This window comes from Miniopterus natalensis, chromosome X, assembly GCF_054644295.1.
Source record: "Miniopterus natalensis isolate mMinNat1 chromosome X, mMinNat1.hap1, whole genome shotgun sequence".
NCBI lineage: Eukaryota > Metazoa > Chordata > Mammalia > Chiroptera > Miniopteridae > Miniopterus > Miniopterus natalensis.
The window spans coordinates 4,944,118-4,971,367 of NC_142103.1; the positions used below are offsets into that span (position 1 = coordinate 4,944,118).

Sequence of the window (27,250 nt, forward strand, 5' to 3'; positions counted from 1 at the left end):
GCAGGGAGAACAGAGGTAAATATCAAGAGTTCCAGCTTGGACAAACCAAGGGGTAGAAGATAAGAATGGAGACGCTGCCTAAGGACATGGTGTGAAGGGTTACGATGTGATCCTATGTGGAACCCTGAGTTAGTGGAGGTTTGGACATTAGTAACATGCATTATCAGCTTGTGCAATTTATAATGCAGTTGGGCCTCCAGTGGAAGCCTTGACGAGCTGTCCAATATAGAGTAAAAATGGTCTTGACTCATGAGCAAAAAGGGCCTTGCTGACTTCCAAGGCCTGATTGGACCTCTGGTTTTATACAACTTAAGTTCTTATTCTTTTCCTTGTCTCTCATTTTCTCTCCCTAAAACTTAGATCTTTCCATGATTATAAATTCAGGGCACATGCACATGTACTCACACACATGAGGACACTGACACACACACACACACACATACACACACACACATACAATTGTGTTAGTTCCAAATTTCAGATTGAAAGTGAATGACCTCACTTAGGGTGCTGGCCTAGCACTCTGCTTCTTGCTTCTAACTGCAGGCAATTTCCTGGGGATATGAGAATTAGTTAATCATTTACTAGCTACCTGAGGAAAGGCTAAAAATAGGTCTTTTTGGGGGTAAAATACACTCCGTGGGGAAATCTTCTTTGGAGAAATCCAAGGTGGAGTATAGCCAACTCATTCTTGTCTTGGCCTGCCATGTATATATAGTTATGAATATTCTTTCTATGTCTAGCTGCTTTCTGGTTTGAGATCCAGAGGGCTTCTCTGGGTATGTGTCACTTGCGCCCCAAACCTCAGTTTTTCTTGAGGCCTCACCAAACTTTCCTAGAATGACAACTTTGGCAACTGTTGCCCCAGAAATGGAGTGAATTGTGCCAGTGTGACTGGATTTTTGCACCAAGGAACAGGCTGAAAAGATGGCATTCTGCAGCCTGAAAGGCTGCTCTGTAGGGTGTTGAGTGCAATATACCCTTTGGGCAGTGTGCTGGGCCACACATGGCCAGGGGATTGTAATCAGCTTAACAATCATGACATTGAAAACTGAATTTAAATATAGGCTTCTATTTCCCTGTTTCTCACTCACATATATTAACCTCAACCCACAGCCAGCAAGTGTTGAGTTTCTTTTTTTCCTCCTATAAGCCCTTCCAATCTATGAGCCATAGCAATGACTGGCTGTGCCCTGAATAAAGAACTCGATAAAGGTTAGAAAATCTGAGGGAACAAGAGAGAGCATTGAATCTGGGTTCTAATTCAGTGAACATGACTGTTGAAATTGTGATGGAACAGGGAAGAGAGACTGAACCCTCCAGCATGAAAGCAAATGCCAGGAAGATCTTTCCTTGGTGAAAGGAGGTGTTCTGACAATCTCAGTGCCCCCATGAGCCCTTGCAGTAAGCCTGAGAGAATAGGAGTGAAGAGAAGAGTGACAACAATAAGTCACCAAACAGCTTCACTGAATTTTTCTCTCACAAACTGCCAATTGAATACAGAAGGCAGATGACGCAGATTCTCTCCTTTCCAGCTATAGAATTGCTCTGATATGTTATGAAGATGGTATAAGAAATTATTCTCTTTTTTTATTCCCTCCCTCTCATGAATCTCCACTTCCCCAAAAAACTTGCGGCATTTCATCATCTCTCGGTATACTTTGAACCTTCTATTAAAAAGAGGAATGAATGCTCTACAACTGTAATAGAACATAGAAGAAAAAGCAAGTGTAGACATGGTGGATGAAGGCAAACTAATTCTTGAATTTCTCCCTCAAAAAACTGAGGTATAAAATGTGTCCTGGGCCCTCCAAGGTCCTTGCACTTAACCATCTGCCTCAGTAGAAGGAAGTGTGACAGATCCATCATTTTAATCCACCACACGTATACCGGGTATCTACTTAGTGTCTAATCAAGTGCCTGGCCCCTAGTGGATGTTCAAGAAACATTATGGGCCAGCTGCTCTTAGCTTTGACCTTGCACTAATCGCTGATGACACAGAGGTGAATAACACAGGTAGTCCTTGCCCTCAAACAGCTTACAGATTTCAGGTAGTTAAAAGGTATGCAATGGAATAAACTAGTGCCCCCACATCCTCCCTTTTGCTATTTGTCTCCAGCTCTACTAGGAAATCTTAATTTTTGTTGTTATCATTAATGTCAGAGGAAACATTTTTAAACAGAAGAGCAAATGTGCCTCTTTAGCTGGAGAAAGATCCCATGGCATTAATTTAGGCAACTGGGATTTAACTTCAGAGGTAGCTGATGCTATGGCTAAGCTTTGTATATGTGGAACAATTTGTCAACAGTGCTGCTGAAAGCCTGAGAGGGTGCTCCCTCATCGAGCAGGTGTTGGTGAGAGTCAAATGTTTGGCCTCATCAAGAAAAAAAAAATCATGGGCTTTTGGGCTCCTTTATCAGAGTGATTAATCCCTGTTCGGATCTGAATTTAGACCAGTGTCTGGCCCCTAAATGCATTCATGTGACAAATTGTTATGACTGACCATACAAGTCCTACCTACGGTATAAGGGCTGAGACCCATCAGTGCTGAAGGAGTTTCATAGATCGAGCTCTGGTCATATGCCCAGGTCTCTGATGTGCCCAGGTTAGTCAGCAAGCATGCCCAGCCTCAGTGGCTTCCTACAAGTCTTCTGGAAGCAGCACGGTAGAAATGGTGCCGGCCAGCAGACAGAGGTGTGGTGGTAGTTCAGCATCGGCCGTGGCTTGCTCTGCTTCTCTGAGGCTTCACTGGTGAGTTTCCTTTCTACATTTCTAGCAACTGTGCCTGATACCATGTGGCTTTAGCGCTCTTCTCACATAATTGTTCATAGTAGTTAGGGATCGGTGGAGTGTGAACCATTCCAAGCCTGGGATCCATGTTCACTTAGCCAAGCAAGGCTGAACTGAGTGGCCCCTGAAACTTTTGATCGGATCAGGGATTTAGAGGCTTGCCATCATCTGTTATCTTGCTACTCTTTCATCCAATCTGCTACTGAAGGATACATAAGAGCCATTCTGATGGAGATGGCAGAAGAAGGGTTGGGGAACCATTCTAGGCAGGGGAGTAGCATGTAAAAATCCCAGATGTGGGAGAGCAGTTGTTTTCCCAATTTACTAATTAGATCGCCAAGGCTTAGAGGATTTATACACCCTGCTCCAGTTTACATACCTAGTGAGTAGCAGAGCCCAGATTTCGTCTAACTTCAAAGCCTGTGCATTTGCACATGCACTGCCTCATGAAGTGCCTGGGAGAATTTGGGGCTGAAGATTGAAGATGGAAAGTAAGAAAGGGGGGAAAATGCTTTCTGAGGTCCCTTTTGACTTATTGGTCTGTGCTTTTCAGGATTTTGTGGTAGCAGCAGGCCAGTCCAGTACAGATCAAATGCTCAGTAGACAACTGATGACAGAGAGATGAGGCTTAGATGAGAAGTCAGGCTGGGTTAGAAATTTAGCAGCCACCAGCATGGGGGAAACAGAGGGTACCCACACAGCATTTTCAAGACAAAGAATGTAGAGTGTGAAACTCGCAGGTCCAAAGCCTCCACCTGGGTTGGTATCTGTACTCGGCAAACTAGAGGAGGAAGGGGAGCTGACAAGGGAGCATCTTGCCGAAGGTCAGGCACCTAGACTAGTGTATATACGGACAACCCAAAGCAGTAGGAGGAGAGCCTGGAGAGTCGATTATCACCCTTTCCCCTGACAGGGTGTCCAGGTAGGGCACATGCCTAACAGATTGATCACCTGGGCTGGAGCAGAGACCTCGGGTTCTTCTTCCCTAACAGTTCTGGGCACAAATATGAAAATCAAAGGTTTATTCTGAAGGACATTGCTTTGGTAGAGTCACTAACACACTTTTAAAACAGGTTGTCATGTAAGGGGAGCCCAAGGGAAGCACTGAGTATGCATACAGAGCCAAATGGGTGTTCAGTATTCCTAGTCCAAATGTGTAAGCGTGGACATATTGGTCCATTTAATGGGCAGGACAAAGTGCAGCCTTAGTAACTGAGTGAAGGGGAGTTGGAAGAAGGAACAAGGGATTATTAGTGTTTTATGCTGCCAAGAGGTCATATGGCCAATAAGTACAAATAAGTATGCTGCAAAAGCTCTGGACAGAGGGACTCATTAATTATCCTTGCTACCAACATGCATGTATGAATGCCCTGATGGTATTGCCACCCAGATAATTACTGAGTCACTGTTGCTTGGGGATCTTGTCTTTGGAGTTCTCAAAAATGATCTTGCAGTCAGCTCCTGGATGCTGTGTCCTCCTACTTGGCCATCTATCAGAGGGGAGAATGCCTGTCTCTACAAAGGTTGCTTAAGCATTAGGAACAACTTGGATGCCTGCCCCCGCCAGGCTGCCTATATTGTATGGCCCGGCCTGCGCACCCTCAGCTCTGCCGCACATTTTCTGCTTTGCACTTTGACTGGCCCTGGAATCCTCATGATGTGATCATCTAGAAGGCATTCCTAGAAGAGTCATTCATTTAGCCTGCCTCCTCCAATGCACTTGGAACAAAAAATAAAATGAATCCAAGAAGCTAACAGTCATGCTAGCTGGACCATTTTATTCCATAGACTGAGGCAGAAATAGATTCTTTCCACTTACTAACAGCTTACCAACTACTAATGCAGCTGTTTTCGTGGTGAGCCCCCTCACTGCAGCTACACTGCCAGGAAGAAAGAGAAAGAAGACCCAGGCGTCATAAAAACTATCAGTGACCAAAAATATTATTGCGCTTTTACACAAATTGCCCTCTGGCTGCCAAGAGCTGCTTGGTATATATCCACTGCCTCGCTCTGTCTGTCTCTGCCTTTGTGCCATGTGCAATCCAAGGGAACATACGCCTTCAGCTCCAATGCCAGCAGCAGTCAGGGTGCCTAAAATCAGAGCTAGCCCAGACATAGGATGATGGCTTTGGCAAAGAGTAACAAGGTCTTTATTATCTAAGGCACATGAGCAATTGTTCTTTAATGTAAATCATTGTTTACTTTCCAACTATTTATTGTTTTCCCATTGTGCTTCAAAAGAATACTGATCCATAGAGGCCAAAAAGAGACAGCCATATGCTCTTTGTTCTCTAGATTCCCTTCTGCTCCACTTCTACCATCTTGTGTGTGTGCCAGATGTCTTCATCTCATCTTCTCTGAGGAGGAGCAAGTAGATCCAGGGTTATAACAAAGAAAACAAACATGATATTGGGCTAAATGTGTGTGTGTGTGTGTGTGTGCTTGTGAGTGTCACAAACACAGAGTGTCTCTCAGGAGTCTCAGCAGTGGTCAGGTGTACCCCAAAATTTTGATCCAAAGGTACTTTGGCATTGTTTCATACCTGGGGCAGTATTGCCCTCCTACAGGGAATTTGGAAAAGTTGTGGGAGTGGTTTTGGATTGTCACACTCATTGAAGGGAACCACTGGCATTTTGTGGAGGCACCAGTGTTGTGAAATGCTGTGCTTTGAGTGGGATATTTTGCCCACTAAGGAATTATCCAGGCCCAAATGCCATAGTGCTGCCCCTACAGGGAAACACTGAAGAGGAAACTGGTGAGGGGAGGCACAGGAGAGTTCTTATGGGTTTCTAGGATTATCAGATCTATGATGAGTGGCTAAAGCAATGTTCTCAAAGAGTGGTGTCTAGCTCACCTGTATCAAAATTGCCTGGAATGCTTGGTAAAATGCACTTTCTGTGTCTCACCCAAGAAATGCTGAATCAGAAACTCTGGGAGAGGACCCAGGGAATCTGCATTTTTAACAAGCACTCCAAATGACTTTTTATGTGAGTTAAAGCTTGGGAACCATTGGATTAAAGGATCTTTTTTTTCTAATAAAGAGGAGGCTGAGAGCTAAAGTAATTAAGATCTTTATACGCATAAAGGCATAGAGAAAGCTATTTATCCCCACTGAAGAAAGCACAATCAGAAGTAGGTTTGGACAGCAGAAAGAGGTATTTAAGATGGAGTTAGAAAGACAGAAGGAAGTGTTATTTTTTCTCTCTTGAAAATATTTAGAATCTTGTTTTAAAAATGCCCCCAGTCTCAAAAGGCTTACAGAACTCTACAAAGAGCCAATAAACCTATGAGAAAGTGTTCAGCTTCCTTTTCTAGTAATCAAGAAAATTCAAATTAATAAAATATCTATTTTATATTTTTCATATTGGCAAAATGTTTTTTCATTAGCTTGTTTGTATTTTAATGATAATATCCATTGTTGAAGGGCATTAGGTTGAGACGCTCTGTTAGAAAGGCATATTCAAACAATCCTTCCGAAAATCACTTTGACAAGATGCATATATAAAGCCTTAAAATGCATATATCCTTTGACTGTTGTAATTCTACGTCTTGAACTAAAACTAAGTAATTTCATTGTCATTTGTCTGCATTTTATTTGCAAATCTGATTTAAATATTCATTGTTGCTTTGTTATTATAATAAAAATAGAAACAACCTAATTGTTCAACATTAGGGGATTGTTTGGTAGCATATTATGCCACCATTTAAAATTTAAGTGTATGATGAATTTTATTAACATGGATAATACCTATTATGTAATGTTATATAAATAGATTGAGTTATAAAATTTAGCTCTAATTGTATGGGAGAAAAAATTAACAATATGTAGGGGAAAAAAACAGGAAGGAATATTACACCAAGATGTCAACAGAGGATTATCTCTAGTTAGTGGGTTTGTGTGTAGTTGTTAACTTCTTTATGCATTTCCTAATTTCCAAATTTTCCACAGTGGGCATGTGCAATGGGCATAAGCAGAAATAAATTAATTAAATATATCGATGTCACAGACTAGAGGCAGGGAAGAATGCAGTTCTTTCCAATTACATTTCAGTAATTTGAGGTGGGATGGGGATCATTGATTTTAGTTAACATAATACGATCAATTCTGTGCTTCTAGCTCATATCAATATAGCATTATCTGAAAAGGAAATTTGTTAGTGCTTGCTTTCCCCTCTTGGGTACATTGTATTACTGGTCTCTTATTTATCTAATACATGTCATTCCCAATGGACAGCTGGTTGGAATGGAGTAGCTACTTGGATAGTAGTGGTAAGTTGGGATTTATTTATTTTAATTTATATTTCATGAATATCAAATAAATTGGATTAACCATAAATTTCCAGTAAGGCATCAAGAATCTTTGGAAATTAATGCTACTCTTTTGTTTATTTCTTTTTCTCAGTGTGCCATTTGCATTTTATTTTCTTAGTTGTTTATTATTTGTGCTCCTCATAGAATTCTGAATTAAATCTCTCCTAGTGCTATTTATGAATGTAGTACAGATGCAATAATGTACTTATGAGGTCATTTTTGCAGGAAGAACTAGATTTTCCATAAATAAGATGCAGCTAAAAGTATTCATTAAATTCAATTTCACTAGGACCATACTAATCCAATTTGGAAACTGAGCTTGAAAATGTGAATCATCATTACACATTACATTTAAAAGACATTGATTGCACATGTATGCAGTACAACTTCACAGTATTCCTAGGAAAATTGGAATGAGTTGCTGCAAATAATAGGAATTGGTGCAATAGAGTGTTAGCAAAGAAAATAGGCCGTAGATAGTGTGTCACAACATGCACTCTTCTCACTTCTTTTGATAAAGGGAGTTAGATTCAAATTATTTGTGAAACTTACTACATCCTTGGTAATAACAACTTGATCTTCATAATCAGATATCTCTTTGACTCTGTGCAGTGAATATGGGACTAAGTAGGGTTCAATTGCTTGGGCTTTTTTTTTTTCTTGTTCTTTTTCAAATGAAATACTGACTCTGGGGATTAGTCAAAAGGCCTTAGAAGAAGATTCTTCCCAATCAAATATGTGAAAATGCTAAGATGCTTCTGTTCCGCAGGAAATAGCATTTAGAGGCTAACAGGACCACAGGGGAGCTAAGCTCGGACACACATCACATCCATCCCCTCCTTCTGGTAGAGAATTTGCAGTAGCCACTGGAGCCTTTGCATGGGGAAGTGAAATTCATAGTCCATGGTAAACCAACTGGATTATTGTCACAGAATCACTGTCTCACCACCCTTCCAAGCGGAGTGAACTGATAGTCTTTTATTTTGCAATAATTTGACAGCCATTGCCACTACTTAGATTTTTGCTGTTATATAATACAAGCTCAGCCATAGGTGAAATTTCTAATTATATGATGATAATCAGTTTGATTTTCACAGAACCTTCTTTTATTCTTATTAATTCCTAGTATATTCATACCACTTTAAATTATCTCCTAAGAATAATCGTGTAAGGTAACCAGGGAAGGCAGTACAGATCCTTAGTCTTCTCTCCAACTGCCCCTGGGAACCAGGGTTTTATGGAATACAGAACTATTTTGGAATGAGAATGGCAATAACAAATATTATGATATAGAAGCTATTTCTGATAACCTGACTGCCCCCCCCCCCCCCCCCGTCACTTTTGTGGGCTTATTCCAATTCCCACACTCATGACTATATCAGCTTAGATTGTTACCTGGTCTGAAGTGCCTTTTCTTCTCTACTTCACTTATTCTTTTTTAAAAAAATATATCTTTATTGATTTCAGAGAGAGGAAGGGAGAGGGAGAGAGAGAGATAGAAACATCAATGATGAGAGAGTCATTGATCAGCCACCTCCTGCACGCCCCCCACTGGAGACAGAGCCCATTACCAGGGCAGAAATATCTATATAGAAACAGCTTAAAAAGTAGAGGTTGGAGAACATCTTTCCCTCATGTTAAAAATGAGTGTATCCCGCCTGGCCGCTGTGGCTTCATGGTTGAGCATCGACCCAGCAACTCGGAGGTCATGGTTCGATGCTCAGTCAGGGCACATGCCCTGTCTCTAAAAATCAATAAAACATATCCTTCGGTGAAGATTAAGCAACAACAACAAAAGAGAGAGATGGGCTCTGGAATATTTTTTGAAAGCCAAGTGCATTGTCTTCTCTAAGACACCAGAGAGATTTGATGGGTTTCTAAGGAGATTTGGTAGGCTTCTAAGGAGATGTCTCTTTAATCTGGGACAGACTGTCCGGTGTTACCCTTGGGGCTTGTCATGGGAGCATCAAATCAAGGGACTTTTGTACAGTTGGGAGGAAAAACACCCAGACATCCTTGCTGGGAGGCACCTTTGAGACCACGTGGTCGAAGTGCCCATCTAAGCGCAGGATCCTGTTTGCCTCATTTCCCCTCGCACCCCGAGTGCACAGCACTCTGCTTCGCATAGAGTCGGTGTGTCACAGACATCTATTGACTAAAGGGACATTTTGGGTACGGGAGATGGGAAGTGCCTCATGTTGGCCTGTTTGGATTTGGCCATTCTCATCTGTACTGCAGCAAAGAAGGCTTTCGTTCCGCTTTCCTGCACCCCTGGTGTGCACTAAGCAGCGCCCTTCTGTACCCCGCACGTCCTTCCTTCCCCCGTTACAGTGCTTGCTGCACTGCAATGCCTCTCTGCCCCCACTCCCATCCCGGTAGTTCTAGATCTGTCTTGTGCATTGATGTCTCCCCAGAGCTGAGCTGATGGCTGGTGCTCAAAAAATATTAGTAGGAAGAATGATTCTAATGCCCCCGTTGGTCAGCAAGAACAATTACATTATCATGCATCACATTTATGTCACACGAACAGCTTCTTGCGAACAGACATCAGAAGAATGGTGGCATTCATGCATGAGACTGCTGCCAGGGGAATGGTTGGTCATAGAGTTTCTTCATTTGGATCATAGGAACAGTACTAATAGAGGATTCCCAGGAAGGCTGTAGGAGTTCAGTGGGAAGATCTTCTAAAGGGATCCAGCTCATGACCTTTATAGTACCTCTCCTCCAGCTTCACACCTCCTTCCCCTTCCCACCAGCCTTGCTAAGCCAAAAGGAGTACCTTAGGGAGTCTGGGAAGCACCACTCCAAATGAGGACCTTGGAGCATGGATCTTAGAGGACCAGGACAGTAGAGCACTGAGCCAGGTTCCAGGCAGGCTGGAAAAGTGGGAACCTGGGAGCTCAACTGCTGGAGACAGAGGAGAGGGCAACGTTCCAAAGACAGGAGAATTCTATTGTGATCAGAAGGAGAGAGAGAGTTGGGTGCCCACAAAGAATGAGCTTGAGCACTTGCTTTCACAGTTTCAGTATCCGAGAATTTGTTATAGTATATTTTTACTGTTAAATAATAGGGCTTGCAAAGTAACATTCCTAACAGCATTAGAATGGAGTGATCCCACATAATGGCAATAGTCTTAAACTAACAACTGGAGGGTTCTGCAAAAGGATGAGGCAGCAAGGAGGATCGTTTCATTGTTACAACTGCTTCTCATTTATTTATTTACTCAAACATTCACTCATTCATCCAAAAAACACTTTCAATAAGCTGTTCATATAGGTGAACAATTGGCCAATGAACAAAGAACATAGTAGTGGGCAAGATAGACACCAGCCCTGCCCTGCCCTGGTGGTATTTACAGTCTAACCAGAAAAATGAAATCACTATAGAAATATAATATAATTTGAGTTCATGGAGGATGTATGGGAAGAGCTATAATAGCAGAAGGAGCTATGAAGAGTCAGAGAAAGGGCCTTTTGAGCAGAGAGTGGATAGATGAATAGGCATTAACTGGAAGGGAGTAGAAAGAGGAAGGATATCATGAGAGACCTTCTAGTAGACAGGGAACCAGCTAAAAAAGGCAGTCACATTGAATAGGATAAATGTTAGGACAGGGAAAGGAGAGGATACTCTGATCCAAGCCTAGTCTCCAAACAACCTTGAGACAATTATTATTATCTCTTTGAATGCAAAAGGAAATTGAGATCATATATATTCATGTCTTTAATTCATTTAAAGAGTCATTGTCAAGCACCTACTAAAGTTCAGTCATTGTGCTGAGGACAGATGAACAGGTTTTGATATGGTCCCTGCCCTCCAGGAGCTTAATTTCTAGTGCAGAAGTGAGTTAGCCTAGGTCACAGTGCTGGTAAGAGGTAGGGCTGAAACTTGAAGTCTTCTGACTCCAAGTCCAGTATTCTTTCCATGTTGTCACATTGTGCCTCAACAAGGAAGAATTCCTGTCAGTCACATCCATAATGACTTGCCCAGATGAGACAGCTTAGCTTTTGTCCTAGCAGCTGGTGAGGGCTTCCTTAGCATTCAATCGAGCACATTGGAAACCTGGGACTGTAAAAGGTAAAGTTAAAACAAAAACAAAATTCAGGCACAGCTCATTGGTCTGACAATGATAGCTGCCTCCCTTTTTTTTCTTCCCCAAATTGGAGAAACCATGTTTTTAACTTTGAGTTACTTCAAATCACAAATTCAGAGACTTGTAAACATGCAATTGTAATATTGTGCTTGGAATGCACAGAACCAGCTATTAACTTCTTGCTACTATAACAAATACTAAAAGCTCAGTACAGGTTACTATGACCTCTGACAGATCAAGGAAACAAGTTATTTTCTTCTCTTGTGCTTATACCACATTGTGACACATTTTGCCTTTTAACAAATGTCCTGTACTCTTGAGTTTCCCTTCCAATTAATGTAATTTGAACAGTCTGTCAAAAAAGAGCCCACAAACAAATACTGAATTACATTTTGTTGGGTCTTTCAAACTTCAGACTGTAAAAACATCTTCTGTGTCTCCCACCCCGAGCACCTGGCTACTTTTCCATATACCACAGGCCACCCGTAGATACAAAGCCAGGGAGTGAAGCTGCCATGGTCTCCTTGGAGCCAGTAGACAGGAGGGCGAGGAGGCCTGATGAAGCACTAGTGAACAGAATGAGTTCACTGTGGGGCTGAAGTTCTTCAGTATAAAGAGGGATGCCACAATGACCAAGACCAGGAATAGGGTGTTGTTAGAGAAGATGGAAAACGTAGCTTCATAATCAGCAACTTCATTCTTCTTCCACAAGATTCTTTCATCTTTTTCCTCCCAAGACATCTTTCTATTATCAGCTTCAGTAAGTTTTAGAGCCACTTCTTTAGAAACAGCATCTTCCCTCTTTTGTGCTACTTTGTGTTTGAGAACAAATTTCACATTTTTGTAGGCAAAGGCTACGAAATAGGTGCTTACTAGGGTCGTCACACTATACAGAACAGCAGACTGAATAAGGGCCATATGTCACATTCGCCGGTATAACCAGACAGATGGCGATGGCAGACACGATGAAGGCGTTCCCACAGAAGTGTGCGAGGACTTGGCCTAGAGGTTGCAACCGCTGCCCCTTTTTGAATTATTTCTGCGGGCTGTACATTTTACAAACGTCATGCATCTAATCCTGACAACCACCCTGAGTGAAGTACATACTCATATTCATTTGCCTGTTTTACAAATAAAGATGCTGAGGCTCAGTGTTATGCAGCATTGTGAAGCTTGCTCAGTTAGGAATTCAGGGCTGTAGAATGCAAACCCATGTAGTCTGACTCCATAGCCTGTGCTCTGAATCACTATGCTACATTGCATCTGTCTACCAGACTGGAATGAAGTAGATGATACTAGCCCAGAAACAAAGGGGCAGTCTGGGACAAAGGCCTAAGATTGCTCTTCCTGGCAGGACTCCCAGTCATAGTTGTTTAACAGGTGAAAAAGCACAAGATTGGACTTAGAAGAGCAGATTGACCCTGTCTGCTAATTTCAGATATCAAGTGCCTATTGAATTCTGCTTTTCTACCATTGTGCCATAACTTCTGAGGCCTTTCTATCCTCCTAGTGTTTTGTTGTTGCTGTTTTTTTCCAAATAATTTAAGCTATGAAACATATATATACAAGCTGAATTTTAGAAGCCTGCTGGCATGTCAGATGTACCTCAAACCTTATTGTGTATCTTGCTTTACAAAGTCCTTTTACATTCATGATCTCATAGGATTTCACAACCCCAATAAGGTTTTTCCCATTTTATAGTTGAGGGGATCTAAGACTGAGAGAGCCCAAGGTCATGAAGCTAGTAAAGGTTTAGAAGGCATTTTGGGGCACTTTTGCTGGGTGAAAGCATACCCAAATTTTGGGAAGCTTATCACAATTTGCAATTCTGTTTTTGTGTCAACCGCTGAAATGAACCAATTAGTAAAACACTTGAATTTTCAAACTGTGTTCTGTGTATGCAGGTGTAAAGTGATGCACTAAGATTTCTTTTTATTCCAGATCCAAAAACCTAATAAGTATTGATTGTGTTCATACACACTGTATCATACATTATAGAAGGAATATAAAAAAGTAGCCCATATTATTTTCTAGGTTTCCTAAAATAAGTAGCATATATAAATAGCTTCATTTGATAGAAGCTACTGAATTTCTGTTCAGATACTATTTATTGGGGTGAGAGGGGGGGGTTTGGTCCCTTTTAGGATGTACAATACACCTTCACTGCACTTGGATTTTATTTGCCTACTTGGGAAGTGTCACTAGACTCTTTCTTGTAGTGTCTTGTCCCTCATGACTGGCAGGATGGGTAGCTTTAAGCATTTTCACTTTCAAAACAAACATGACTCATAACCCATGTAGATCCAATGACTATAATTGGTTTGGTGAACATCTGAAACTATGTAGTGGGAATAAACAAGACCATCACTGTGTTTTTTGTTTGTTTGTTTATTTTATTTTATTTTATTTTTTTAAATCCTCACCAAGGATATGTTTTCTATTGACTTTTAGAGAAAGAGGAATGGGGAGAGAGAGCAAGAGGGAGAGGGAGAGAAACATCAATGTGAGAGAAGCATCGATTGGTTGCCTCCCATACATGCCCCAACCAGAGATCAAATCCACAACCTAGGCATGTGCCCTGACTGGGAATTGAACCCATAGCCTTTTGGCGTGTGGGTGACGCTCCAACCAACTGAGCCACCCAGCCAGGGCTGTACGTGTGTGGGTATTTTTTGTTTGTTTTGTTTTTTAAAGTGAACCTAATGTACTGGAAATGGTGTGGATGAAATAGAGGTGAAGATGTGAACATTGGAAATATAGCCCAGTTGGCTAAAGCTTAGGTGAGAGCATTGAAATTAAGGAGTTATTTACTTACTTATTCAATGAATATGTAATGAGCCAGGCATTAAAGATATAGCAGTAAAGAAAAAAAAATCTTGCCTGGCCGGTGTGGCTCAGCAGTTGAGCACTTACCTAGGATCCAGGAGATCACGGTTTGATTCCCAGTCAGGGCACAGGCCCGGGTTGTGGCCTAGATCCCCAGTGCGGGGCACGCCAGAGGCAGCCGATCAATGACTCTCTCATCACTGATGTTTCTCTCTCTCTCTCCTCTCCCTTCCTCTCTCTGAAATCAATAAAGACGTTTAAAAATAAAGAAAAAATATTTTTGCCCTGTTGGAACTGACATTCATGAGGGAAAGGAGGGGCAATAAACATAAATAAAACATTTTTTATGTCACATGTTGATAAGTAGTGTGGAGAAAAATAAAGCAAGGAAGATAAACGGGGGCACTGGAGTGTGTGTCTGTGGGAGTGGGGGGTGGCTACACAAGGCCAGATTGTGAAGATGACTTCTGAATAATGACCTGAAGGATTAAGGAAGGAAGTAATACAAATTATCTGCACAAAGAGCTCCAGGCGGAGGGAGCAGCAAGTGCAGACACCTTGAGATGAAAGCATGTTCAAGGACCAGCCAGGAGACCAGTGCAGCTGGAGTAGAGTGAACAAGGGACAGAATAGTAGGAGATGAGGTTGAGAGTTGCAGGCCCACAGTAGGAAGTTTTATTTGCAAGGTATCTAGTTGATATTCAGCTATTGGACACTGTTTGGTGCCTTGCCCACATTCTCTTTACCAGTCGTGTGTACCTGTCCCTTAGCTGCTGAGAGTGTTGGTTGCTAAGGGTCATTGTAGTCGCCCCTTCCTCTGTAACAGTCGCCCTTCCTCTGTAACAGTCGCCCTTCCTCTGTAACAAGATCCCTCTTGCCAAAGAGGTTTTCCCTTTTCATTGCTGGGGGAATAACTAGTTCAACCCCTTTGCCTTAAGGTGGGACCAACCCTGTGGTGCAGTTTGTGCCCCACAGGTCCTCATGGGATCATGTTAAAGCCAGAATCACGCCATCAGGACTATTCTAGATGAATATGTTGGGGGAAGAGAGAGCAGGGCAATGGGGCTTGAAAACATGGAATCAGGCTAAAGCTGGACTCCAGCTGAGCCCACTGCCTTGCTTGGTTGGCTCCCTCCCTGCCCTCTCCTGCTTGCTCCCGTTCTCCACCAAAGAATCCCTGTTTCAGGTTCTGCTTCTAGGGAACAGAAACTGAAACAACCAGCTTTCAGCAACACAATTTTAAGAAACTAATATGCTCTATTTCTCTCCTTGAGAGTCGACTTTAGGTTATATTTTATTGAACCAGATACCGGGGATGGTGAGATAGGCCATTTATGCCAGTCTCCACTACTTTCCCCTTTAAGGAGCCAGGAAAGATATCTGTGAGCCAGATGGCACTAGAGGTTCCACTGTTGACACTAGTGGCTGTCTTTCTAAATGTGGTCATTTTAAACTAAGGTCTTGATGGTATTGTGTTACCGTGATTGATTTGTTTTTTCATTGGTAAGTGAATCCACAGGAGATTCCCTTTAGATGCCTTATTTTAGTTACTTGGACTCATAATCAATACATATTGACTTCCTTCCTGCAATCTTGCAATTGTTTGTGAGTGAATATAGTATTCATTATTTCCTGAGAAATGTCAGTGTTTTACACACCTTTTGTTCAACTACAGCTTCTTATTCCTGTTCTCTACCTTCGGAAGGGGAAATAAGCTGTGGCTGGCAAATCTGAAACCATCTCAAAAATAACAAGTGATCAATTTGCCTTTCCTCCACTTCTCACTAGTGTGGGCAAACTGCCTTTGTTGTCAGGGAGAGGTTTAAAGAACAAATGTTTTGGGTAACAAATGTTTGGTTATAAATCTGAACTTTAGCAATTGGTGTGAGTAAGCTCCAGTTTACAGCCTTTTCCCTTGCATGGGCTATGAATGAGCAAAGCGGAGTTACTGAGGGCCTCTCCAAGTCTGGGCTTCTCTACTACCCACTTTTGACACAGGATTTTCTCATGGTCCTAAGGACATTTGATTCCCCTTTCACAGAGCCACTTCTAAGACCAGGGCAGCTCACACTGCATAAGATACTTTGGGATTCTTAGGGCTTACTGTAACACAATACTATCAAGACCCTAGTTAAAATGTTCTCCTCTGCTGAGGGCCAGAAGTAGATAGTCACAGGTGTCAACAGTGGAACCTCTAGTGCCATCTAGCTCGAAAATATCTTTCCTGGCTCCTTAAGGCAAGGGAAGATAGTGGAGACTGGCATAAATGGCCTATCTCACCATCCCCGGTATCTGGTTCAATAAAATATAAGCTAAAGTCAACTCTCAAGGAGAGAAATAGAGCATATTAGTTTCTTAAAATTGTGTTGCTGAAAGCTGGTTGTTTCAGTTTCTGTTCCCTAGAAGCAGAACCTGAAACAGGGATTCTTTGGTGGAGAACGGGAGCAAGCAGGAGAGGGCAGGGAAGGAGCCAACCAAGCAAGGCAGTGGGCTCAGCTGGAGTCCAGCTTTAGCCTGATTCCATGTTTTCAAGCCCCATTGCCCTGCTCCCTCTTCCCCCAACATATTCATCTAGAATAGTCCTGATGGTGTGAATTGCCCTGTCTCACATCTTAATAGTACCCTGTGAAGTAGGCAGAGGGGGTGTAATTGACCCCATTTTGCAGATGAAGCAATAAAGATTCAAATACTTAACTGACTCGCCCAAGATCACAAAGCTAGGAGGGGCAGTCAGAGCTAATCTCCAGGTCTCTCTGCTATACCCTTCCAGAGAAATGTGTTATGAACGGCAGCAATGTATTTTTTGTCATTGAACTTATTAATGTGTTTGACTCCCTCCTGGTGTGGGGATGCCAGTGCATCTTCATATATCCAAGCCAAATCTTTGTTTTCTCCCAGGACAGCAGTCCCCCCTTATCTGAGCCTCTCTTGCCATTATTATAAATATGGCCAAAAGGAAGCAATTCAATTACAAATATTGATTGAACCCCTCTTCTGGGTCTCCTAGAAAGCTTTCTGGGGATCTTGCTCAGCAGGGCCTTAATGGGCTGTCTTTGTGGCTGGTCATACCTAAGATAGGACAATCCTCTGGAATTTGATAGCTTGGGGATTTGATGGACTTTTTCAGATGCTGTATGACCTGTGTTTCCAGTAGTGGGACCAACTCACATGGAGTCATCTCTACTTTCTCACTTCATTTTCCTTATGCCCAAAGGCAGTCATTGGTGACTGGCTTGGCCAGGGCACAAGGCATAGGCCTGAAACTTTCATGTTAAATTGATTCATGCTGTGTCTGAAGCTGAGTTACCACAAACCCTGTGGTAAAGCTGGGTGTGTGAGAGGATTCTATCACACCCCTATGTAAATGCCAGGGCGCCTGGTAGGAGGTCACTATGTTCCATCCAATTGTAGAGAGTAAGCCTGGCCTGGTCAACACACCCTTTGTAAAGCACCCACCTAGGCTTGGGCAGCTCCTGTAGGGCACCTGGCTAAAGAAGGCTTCTACCACCTCCTCCTACCCCAAATGCTGAGTAATGTACATACCTCTAAATGACAGCATTCATACATTGGTCTTACATACACCCGCTGGTATTTAGATTCAAGCTAAACCCATGGGGCACAGCTACTTAGAATTTTCTTGCCAAAACATGGGAAAAATTAAAGGTTTGTTGCCTTTTAATTTAATGAGGAAAAGCCCTACTCTCTTCTCCAGCATCTAAGTATGTGGAGGTGCTGATTAAATCTTTGTGTTTTCCTCTGGAAGTATAGTTCCTCAGCCTGTTTGGGGGGACCCCCCCCTCATCTCTTTTTGTTGTTGCTGCTGTTCTATTTAAATTCAAAAAAGAAAAAGAGTTGTTTGGAATAATTTGCTCTCAAGAGGCAATGTTGACAGTCCTTAATTGAATAATCGTCTAATGGTGTTTTCCTTCCCAGGGTTGTTTCTAAGTCTGCCCTAACTCAAAAGGTTTTCAGGTTGTACATGGTGTACAGTGCCCCATGGAATGAAAGTCTATATTATCACATTAACATACCCTCTAGAAGACAGAGAGACAGAGAGAAACTTCAGTGTGAGAGAGACACATCGATTGGTTGCCTCCTGCACTAGCCCTGACTGAGGCCCGGGTTGGAACTGCAACCGAGGTACATGCCCTTGACTGAGAATTGATCCAGTGACCCATTGGCCCACCAGCCGATGCTCTAACCACTGAGCCAAACCAGCCAAGGCCGATTCATTCATATATTAACTTCATGTAAATATTCATTGGTTTGCTCCCTTTTGTAGGCCCGAGAGTCTAGCATAGATTTGGCACATAGTAAGTGCTGAATAAATGGATATGCTAATGAATTTGTTGAACGTAAGAAATATATCTGTGTTAGATACTGAATTTAGAATCAGAGACCTGGTTGTGTTTCAAATTCTGTCATGTATTTTCTGTGTAAACCTAAGCATATAACTCCTGGAGCCTCAGCTTCCTTCACTGTAGCAATCAAAATGAGGGATGATATGGGAAAGCACTTCTTAAAGTGAAATGCCAAACACATTGAGTTGGTTACTATTCTACTAGTAACACATGGCTTTGGGTATTGATCTCTTTTGTATCTGTTGTTACCACTGAATGATAACATTTAGTGTTTTTCACTTATTGCATCAAAACATTTTGATGGCATTCAATAGAAATGACGCTGATCATTGACAAATTTCATCTAGGATAATCACCCCAGAGCAAAGAGAGCACAGAATTACGTTGCAGTATTGATCTTGACCAATGGGAGAAAGGTTGGAGCGTATCTTGTCCACACTAGGATACTGACCCAGTTTAATGCTTGCTTTTCAGGCTCTACTCCTATGAATTGTGAGGGATCCTTCATCTGTCACAACTGTCTTATTTCACAGAGAAAGAAACTGGGACCCAGACAGGAACTAACCTGCTCTAGGTTCCACAGCAAAGGGCGGGGGGCAGAGGCAGGATGAGAACTTGGAGCTCCCTGCCTCATGCAACTTTTCCTTGTCATTGGCTGTCCCCTCTGGCTCTTCCATCACCATCAGACATATGGACCTTTTGCATCCTGGTAGGTTATGAGACTTACCAGATGATTCTCTGACTTCTGTGTTTCTCATAACCTCATATTCCTCTGATTCCTGTGGCATTTTCACTTTAGAACAGTGGCTGGCTCTTCTAGGCTTCTCAGTAAAAATTGTGGAATGAATGGATGGTTTCTGCTTTTCCATTCCCCACAGCTGGACTAACTGAGCTCATTGTTTTTGTTTAATCAACATTTTGGTGATAACAAGTTGTGAGACTAGTCCCTGTTGGTATTTCTTCTGTCCCCTTGACAAGATCGATCTTCCTTCTAGTAGCTGTGCTTGCTCTTCTAAGTGCAGGCCTTGGTATATCTGTTGGGAGACGAGCTTACCTTATGGTTGTGAATGAAACTTTCATGAGGTGGAATCACATGTACTGCTCTCTGGCCCTCCATACCTCCCTCCCCCCATGCATACATTGGCTGAAGATATGGCTAAATACAAATTCTTGCTGATAGATATGAAGGTGGCTTTAATTACTAACCACAAGGACTTACTTTTGCCGTCTCTAAGAATTTTGTGTTAAAGAGAAAATGTTTGCACTAGGCTGATTTTATTTGCCTGGTGCACAGATAAGTGAAAGTGTGATAAGTATTGATACTACATTAGAAAACCTCTTCGTTGAAACCCAATGCCAGCCTGGCAGCTGATGCTGAAGATGACAACACTGAGATTTGCTTGGGCTGTGTCTTGACAGAGCCATGTGTCCAGGTTTCTTCTTCCCATCACATCAGCTCTGTGCTCGACTTGGAGCTGCAGTTACAAGGGGTGGCTGCCTCTGTCCTAGAGAATAGAAATGTTGCCTGGCAGCAGGCCTCTGCAATGTTTCTCCCAGTCTCAAAGCCTGTGATCAAGGGCATGAGGAGAGCCTGCAGGGCTCCTGTACCCACTCCTAAAATTAGTTTATGTACAGACATATCTCTTTTTATTGCACTTTGCGGGTGTTGCATTTTTTACAAACTGAAGGCAAGACCCTTCACAAAGCAAAGTGATCACGACCCACTTCACTATAGTGATCTGGAACTGGACCTGCAGTGTCTCCAAGGGTTTGCCAGCACTCGCTTTATTGCAGTGGTCTGGAACCAAATTCACAGTGTCTCCGAGCTTTGCCTGTATTGGGATTCCATGAAAGAGTTTGTTCGAAAAAAGGGTTCTGCTATTAAAAGAAGTTTGAGAATTACATGGGGCCTGGTGTACCAATTTCAGGCCTAGGTATCAGATGCCTCTATTCTGGAACTAGCACCATTCATGTGTCCTACAGCTTGAGACCTGAGACTAACCACCAGATGACGTCGTGTGACTTGCGTTTCCTGAGCTGTAAAATCATGCCATGCTTCTCTTGATATAACACATTACCTAGTGGGGAGCTAAAGGTTTTCCTGGTTGTTTGTGAAGAATTTGGAGTTCCTTTGAGGTAAGGGGAGGGAGGAGAGTTAGTTTTTTAGAAAATAACTTGATTTCAACATGAAACTCACTTGATCCCAAACTTGTCCTCTTAAAAGGATTATTGTATAGAATAACTCTGCATACCAACTAGACCTAACAGGCTTATATAGAAAAATTCACCACCAACAGCACATGGAATATTCTCCAATTAGACCATATGTTAAGTTACAAAACAAGTCAATCAGTCCTCCCCAGTTTGGCTCAGTGGTTAGAGCATCGGCCCTCGGACTTCAGGGCCCCGGGTTCCGGTCGAGGGCACATACCTCAGTTGCAGGCTGGATCCCGGTGCGGGTGGGGGTACATGTGAGAGGAGACCGATTGACGGGTCTCTCTCACACTGATGTCTCTCTCTCTCTCTCCCTTCCACTCTCTCTGAAAAGCAATGGAAAAATATCCTTACGTGAGGATTTAAAACAACAACAACAATGAAATAAGTCAATCATTTTGTAAAGATTGGAATAATCCAAAGTGTCTTCTCTAACCACAAGGAAATAAAAGTAGAAATCAATAATAGAAGGAACGCTGGAAAATTCACAAATATGTGGAAATTAAACAATCCATTCTTGACAACCAGTAGTCACATGAGAAATCACAAGAGAAATTAGAAAATACTTAGAGAATAATGAAAATAGAAACATAATATACCCAAACTTATGGAATGCAGAATAGGTAGTGCTCAAATGAAAATTTATAACTGTAAATGGCTACATTAAAAAAGAAGAAAGAGCTTAAATCAGAGCTCAAAATAGAAGAGAGAACATTTCCTAACTCACTCTAGGAGGCCTACATTACCCTGATACCAAAGACAGATGAAGATGTCAATAAAATAATTTATATTTCTGTATCCCTTATGAATACAGATACAAAATCCTAAATAAAACATTAGCAAACCAAATTGAACAACCCATTAAAAAGATTACACATAGTAACCAAGTGATATTTATCGCAGTAATGCAAAGGTGGCTCAACATAAGAAAATCAATCTATAAAATGTATCGCATTAACAAAATGGAAGAAAAAAAAAAAGCTCCTCCTAATTGATAAAGAAAAGGCACTTGAGAGAATTCAGTACCCTTTCAGGATTTAAAAAACAGCAAACCTCAGAAACCTCAGAATAGAAAGTAATTTCCTCAACATGATAGAGGGCATTTATGAAAAACCTACAGCTAAAATCATACTCAGTGGTGAAAAGTTGAAAGCTTTCTCCTTAAGATCAGAAACAAAACAAAGATACTTTTCCTACTGCTATTCAGTATTGTACTGCAAGTTCTAGCCAGAGCAACTAAGCAAGAAAAAGAGATAAAAGGCATCCAAATTGGGAAGGGAGATGTAAAACTACCTCTTCATAGGTGACATGATATTACAGCCCCCTCCCCTCTGACAACCAATAGTCAGCTCTCTGTATCTATGAGTTTGTTTCTATTTTGTTTGCTCATTTATTTTGCTACTAGAGCTAATAAACTAATTGAGGGAAGTTGCAGAGTTCAGGATCAATATGCAAAATGAACAAAATTGGAGACCTCATGCTTCTTTATTTTATTTATTTACATTTCAATTACGGTGGACATTCAATATTAAACAGCACAGTGGTTACATATTTATATACTTTACAAAGTGATTCCTCTGATAAGTCTAGTATCCACCTGGCGCCATGCATAGTTATCGCAATATTATTGACTGTATTTCCTATGCTGTATTTTACATCCTCATGACTCTTTTGTGACTACCAATTTGTACTTCTTAATCCCTTCACCCACCCACTGGCCCCCCATGTTTAGTGCAGCATTATTCACAGTAGCCAAAAGTTGGAAACAACCCAAGTGTCCGTTGACAGATGAATGAATAAATGAAATGTGGTATAATACAAAAATGTAAATTCTGACATCTGCTATAACATGGATGAACCCTGAAAACATGTTAAGTGAATAAGCCAGACACCAAAAAACAAATACTGTGTGATTCACTTAGGCAAATTCAAAGAAACAGAAAGTAGATTAGAGGTTGCCAGGAGATGGGTAAAGAGGAGAATGTGGAGTTATCACTTAATAGTTATAGAGTTTCTGTTTATGGTGATGAATTTTTAGAAATAGATAGTGGTAATGGTTGCATAACATGATGAATATAATCAATGCCGCTGAATTGCACTTTTTAAACATGGTTAAAATGGCAATTGTTATTTGACAAATTTTACTACAAAAACTATTGTGAAGAGAAAATATTTTCCTTCAAAAATAGTTATGTTATTTAAAATGATTGTTTTTAAATAATCATTACCTTTGAAACAGAAAATAAAGATGACCACAAATGAGACTCTCCTAAGAATAGAAAACTACTCAAAAGGAGGCTTTTATATTTCATATTGAGAATGACTTTACTTCAAATGGAAGAAATATTACTGATATTTCAGTCTACTCAGGTTCTGTTTAGAAATTTTCTTTTGTTGTAATCTTTCTGAGGTGACTAATGCTAAATATTGAGATAACTGTTTCCTTTATCGTGGTAATTTTTACAGAATACACAGAGAGATTCATCCTAATTACTCTTGTCCATCACCACAGCCTGCTTCTTCAATCTTAAGAATTAAAGCCTCAAAACAACAGCACATTTGTGGCTAATAAAGTCCCTGCCAATGAATGTTTGGAGGGCATGGCATGGCTGGCTACTGTGTTAAGGATCTTACAAGGCCATAATCAAGATGTTGGCTGGGCTGTATTCCTTTGTAGACATCAGGATCTTCTTCTAAACTCATGTGACTTTTCACAGAGTTCACTTGCTTGTGGCTGTACGACCAATGTCCCAATTTTCTTGCTGGCTGTCAGCTGGGGGCCAATTTTAGCTTCTAGAGACTGCCCAGTGTTCCTTGACACATGGCCCTCTCCCAGGACTTCTCACAAGGTAGCTTATTTCTTCAAGGCCAGCAGGTGAATCTTTCTCTGTTAATGCTTTCACCTGATTAAGCTGGGCCCACCCAGATTAGTCTCCTTTTGATTAACTTAAAATCAACTGAGCTGGACTTTACTTACATCTGAAAATGGCTTACATGATTATGGAAGCTAGCAAGTCCCAAGATTTGCAGGGTAAGTCAACACACCAGACACACCCAGGAGAGCTAACAGATTAGTTCCAGTCTAAGTGTTAAAACCTGAGAACAAGGAGAACTGATGATATAGTTCTAGTCCAAAGGCAAGCAGGCTTAAGACCCAAAAATAGCCAATGTTTCATTTGAGTTCAAAATTAGGAAAAAAACTGATGATTCAGTTCGAAGGCCATCAGGCAGAAGGAGATTCCCCTTGCTTATGGGAAGGTCAGCCTTTTTGTTCTATTCAGTCCTTCAACTGGTTGGGTGAGGCCCATTCATATTAGGGAGGGCAATCTGCTTCATTCAGTATATGGATTGAAATGTTTGACCAAATATTTGGGCACCCTATGGCCCAGTCAGGTTCATATGTAAAATAATCATTACAGTGCTTTTCAGTAAATACACTCCCTTTTCCCTGACACTTGGGGCAAATCCAATCATCATGACTCATTTAGTTCCTGCTTTTCCTGAGTTGGGGATGAGGGACTTTGCTCAGGCTGTTTCCCACAGCTATTGTAGGAGCACATTATAAGTCTGGTTACAGCATTTTAGGCTGTGCCTCCTGGGAACTTCCAGAAGAAGAGAAGCGAGCTGCACTTGCTCCCCTGCAAGGAAGGAGAGATGAAGCCAGGGGCAGAGTCAGGAGGCCTTTGTTTGCCAGAGAACCCCGGCTAGGCATGCCTACTGCTTCTTCTTGCCTCCACCACCGCCTCCATTCATTGCAACCACCTTAAATATGGGTATCGAAGAGAACACTGTGTTCTTTTTTGGTCAACAGAAACCTGGTAAGGGATTCCCAAAGTCCCCTGCAGGCCAGAAGGAAATATAAAGAATTGGTCTGCAGCAAAAGGTTGACAACCCCAAAGTAGCATGTGAGTCAGGCCATAATCATTGCAGCTTCCTAAATGTGATTGTCACCCACCCTGATCTCAGCCCAAAACATTTTGTCAAGGTTCCCATACCTTAACCTGAGGATCTTTTTGCCAACTAGGGACTGACTCAAGGGTGATGTCTGAAGCCTCTGAGAATATCTCACATTAACCTTGTTTCTCAGAAGTTGTCAGTTAAACAAGTGTTACACAAAGGCATTGGCAAAGGAAAGAGGAAGGAACTGCTCTCTATACAACTCTAAAAGGTTACTGATGATGATATTTCTGCATTTCATAGGAATTCTAAAGGTATCTTGTCTACCACTCAGCAATTAAATGCTTAACTGGGAGAGCACTTCTTTAGAACATTTTGCCCTGGCTTTCTTGCATGTAGTCTTGAACTCCGCTTAACTCTCCATTAAGGAGAAAGGAAAAGGCCATCTTTAATACGAGACCTGGGAAAAGATTCCATTCTACTCCCTCAGCTTGTAAGAGTGGCAGGTTTCAATTTCCTCAAATGACCAGGTTTCTCGGGCTGAGTTTAATTAATGCAAATATCGGAGGCCTGTCAGAGGGGACGAACTGCAGGGACCATTAGAAAAGACAAGGAGTTCATATTTTGGAGTCTTGTGCTCCCTCCCAGTGTGGACGCTTCGCTTCAGTGCAATGCAGGAGGAAGGGTTCGCAGCTGCATATCCCGCTCGCATTAATGTCCCTGTTCCCATGTGCGGCCTGAATTATCACTGTCCGTCCCCTTCTTGCTGCTTTGAAATTGGACTTCCTACTGAGATTCCTGTGGGATTACAAGAACATTATCAATAGGTAACAATTTGTATGACAGCAGAAGGTTTTTAAATGAATGTGGCAGCCTGCTCCTTCCATCTGTGAAGGAGCAAATTGGCCCTCGTGTCTCCCCTCCCTTCTATGTCTCCTTTTCCTAATTATGCCTCCTATTTATGCTGGCCTCTGATTGCAGGTCCCCTGATATGATCTTGGCCATGAAAAATGACTGCTAGTTTCTCTAGTATCTGCCATGAGCCAAACTGGCCAGTAGAGTTTGACAGTCTATAAAAGTTTTAGGACTTTTCTAGTTACCTGAAACCATGATTCTGAACATTCATAAATATTGAGAATATTGGTGGGGGAACAATACTCCCTTTCTCTCTCTGTCCAGGTTGTGAACAAATAAGAAACAAGTCAAAATAGAAAGGTGTATGAACAACAAAATATCACCTTTATTCTTAATAAAGCTGATACTAGGAGATGAGACTTTGATCTTTGAAAAGGTGGACATTCTAATAATGAACCACATAATTAGACAGATGTATCCACTCAGTCATAGGAATCTCTGGAACTCTCCTATCCTGCCCTGGCACAGGGCATCCACCTGCAAAACTTAAGGCATAGAGGAGAAGAGCAGAATACATGCTTTTTGTGGTAAGCTGGCTCCCAAGGAGAAAGAGAAAAGGAAGGGGCTAGGCTACAAATGCTATTTTCTCTTTTAAAACCTCATTAGTACCCCATCCAGAAAATAGTGAATGTTGGGGCAAAGAGAAGCCAGCAGTGTTATGCTAGTTAGCTTCATAGTGAAGAAAATATAAAGGATAGGGAAGAACACCCACTCTCCCCTACAAATTAAGTATCGGGAACGGCTGTAGCGATCATCTGCTCCGCTCCATTTGAGGAATCTGGGCTCACACAGATTGGGTGACACATATAGTTAGGGGTAGGCTCGTAGGCTGGGCTACGAGGCCGCGCACCTCAGCTCTAAGGTGGTTTCCCTGTCATTCCTCTCCTCTAGCACATGAAGTGTTAGATTTGTTTGGTGGTCTCTTTGACATAACGATAGAAGGAAATTAGACCTATTGAATGGAAACAAAGCTCAAGAGAATCAATTTCTCAAGAATGTTGTTTTGCAAACTGCCTATCATCGGCTACATCACTGCCATTAATGTTCTCATGCAATGTTAATGTTTGCTGGGTACCTGCTTAATCATATTCTATATAGATGCATTTAGTATAATGAGACTGCAAGGGAGAGTTAAATGTGAGATTTCTCTCCTCCTGTGCCTAAAGAGTAGAATTAGCTAACTCACAGGAAGTATTTTCCCTCTGAGAAGTGTATATTCCATGGATAACCATTATCAAATGCAATCTATATTAAATAGATGTTGCATATTGTTAGACACAACTTCTGTTATAAAAGTCTATATCCCTAGAGTATGTACCCAAAATCCAGCCACTTCTTTCCACAGTACTAACTACTATCATTTGTTGTCTGGACTATAGCAGTAGCTTCCTTACTAGTCTCTGTGCTTCTACCCTTGTGCCCTGAAGTCTGCTCATAGCAGCACATATGAACTTCTGATCACATAAGCCAGATCACATCGCTCTTTTGCCTGAAACCATTTGATGGCTCTCCACCACTCAGAATTAAAGCCAGAGTTATTTCAGTGGCCCACACGAGCAGGCTTCCTGTTACTTTTCTGACCTCACCTCCTACCACTCTCCCTCTCAGTCTCGCAGTTCCAGCCACATTGGCCTCCTTCATTTACTAAAAAAAAAAAGTCATACTACCTCTGGATATTTGCATGTTTGATTCCTTTACTGGGCCCACTCTTCTAAAGACCTCCGTGGTTTATTCCATTCTGCTCTTCCTTCAGGCTTCTGCTCCAACGTCACCTTCTCACTGAGGCTTAAACAAACACAAATTATTATCTTACAGTTCTGTAGGTGAGAAGTCAGACACATTTCAC

General features: G+C 41.7%; 1 protein-coding gene and 1 pseudogene across 1 annotated transcript in view; one reads left to right on the forward strand and one right to left on the reverse strand.

The window, feature by feature from the left end:
* FGF13 (fibroblast growth factor 13) overlaps nt 1–27,250 on the forward strand; it is a 420,448-nt gene that overhangs the window by 208,651 nt on the left and 184,547 nt on the right. The window lies entirely within an intron of this gene.
* Nucleotides 11,649–12,109, reverse strand: LOC107532735 (translocon-associated protein subunit gamma pseudogene; annotated as a pseudogene).